The 1,768-nt window shown below is 38.7% G+C and overlaps 1 protein-coding gene across 2 annotated transcripts in view; it reads right to left on the bottom strand.

Moving 5' to 3' along the window:
* Positions 1-1,768, bottom strand: part of ddah1 (dimethylarginine dimethylaminohydrolase 1) — a 66,522-nt gene that overhangs the window by 58,371 nt on the left and 6,383 nt on the right. The gene's annotated exons all lie outside the window — the stretch shown is intronic.

Below are 1,768 nucleotides of genomic sequence, written 5' to 3'. Positions count from 1 at the left end.
TGACAAGAAAACATTTAGGAAATTTTGCTGTATTTTGTTATATACTCAAAATTATTCTTTCTAGAATCAGGTTACTTTCAGTTGTTTCAATCTTTAACAAATTAAACATTAAAACCAAAAGAAATAAGTTTATGAACACAACAATTTTTAATTAATTTTGAGAAAGTAGCAATGTTGACACATAAATATGTCATTTTCCATTCTCTGGTCTTGGGAAAATATGACATTTAAGTTATGAGATTCTAAAGACACTGTATCTTAGTTTTATTACAGAAGCAACAGTGACTCATATCTGCCTGAACAAAATCCACTGGGTATAAAATGCAACCGCCTAAACAATGGATGCACATAGTAGGAAATATATTTGGATTGGAAACCCTGACATGTTACCTGAGCAATAAGGACAGAAAGGGATCACCAAACAACAATGATGCTATCATATCTGGGTCTGCATAAAGCTAAGGGCAATGACACTACAATAAGAAACATATATTTGATTCTTGTGCTTTGTTAAAATACATGTCATTGGTTCTAAATAAAACGTGAGAAAGAAAAATTATGAGCACATTTCTTCTCATGAAACAGAGAATTTGAAGAGACTTCGCTCTCGGCAGACTAAGAAATAATGTACACAGACTTCAAGGGCAAAGAAGACATGCAATATAAAGGAGGAGCTTTTTTTGTCCTGCAGTGTGTGAGGTGTAAGGCAGGAAGAGTGTGAAAGGAAGAGCAGTGTGTGTGCATGGGATAAGGGGGTTATATTCCCTGTGGTGCCATCTACGGAAGGTTCTGGGCCGGGTGAAGCTGTCTGAATGGATGGAATGTTTCTTCAGACGTCCCAGAAGCACATTCTTCCACTGCAGGACCTCGGTTTGTTTTTTTCTTGTTCCAGATTCACTCGATTATCCCTGACTGCTCTAAACATTCCAGGAGTCCCACATTCCTTTTTCCACTCCAGCCAGGATCCCCGACCACCACCACCCTCCTCCCAACACTAACACCTGCCTCTATCCAGACCTCTTCTCTTTTTTTCTTGTCATTCCTCATCATGGATAAACCTGCCCCAAAAAAGATCCACTCTTTTTTGCCGAGGAATTTAGGTTACTTGAGAAGAAGGAAAGCCCTCGTGCCTCCGGCACACCTGGCTGATTCACTGTGCAGTTATAAAAGAAAATGAGTGAAGGCAGGCATGATCCTCCAGCTGGGGCACCACAAGCAGCACCTCTTTATTCGTCTGGTATGACTGGACTCATGATAAGACCCTATAGCTGTCTGAAGTGGCACAGACATGCATGATTACACAGGTGCACCAGGGACACTTAACACTTGGCAGACAGATATGCAGTGTATGAGCCTAAATGCCACTAAAAATGAAGTAAGATGAAGCATGTGGGTCTGATACATGATAGGTTTTTTAGCTAAGGGAATTTGGAGTAATTGTCAGTTTTGCTGAGACTGTCAGCAATAGAAAACACATGCATCATTTAGAGAAAAGGATGCAGTGACACATAACGTCATACCATTGTTCAAAAATTAATGTTCATATGTGGTGACTTCAGTATAGATTTGTTAAATCCTAACAAGCACACAGGAACTGAGGAGTTTATTAACACAATATATAGATGCAGTTTACACCCAAAAATTACAAAACCAAGTAGAGTAACAACCCAGCATGCAACACTAATAGATAATATACTTACCAATGTTATTGACAGCAAAATGACAAGTGGATTACTTATAAATGATATTAGTGATCATCTACCAGTAT

The sequence above is a fragment of the Monopterus albus genome, unplaced genomic scaffold (assembly GCF_001952655.1).
Source record: "Monopterus albus unplaced genomic scaffold, M_albus_1.0 scaffold58.1, whole genome shotgun sequence".
In the NCBI taxonomy this organism is placed as follows: domain Eukaryota; kingdom Metazoa; phylum Chordata; class Actinopteri; order Synbranchiformes; family Synbranchidae; genus Monopterus; species Monopterus albus.
The sequence above is the reverse complement of the archived record's forward strand: the minus strand, read 5'-3'. Positions and strand labels throughout refer to the sequence as shown.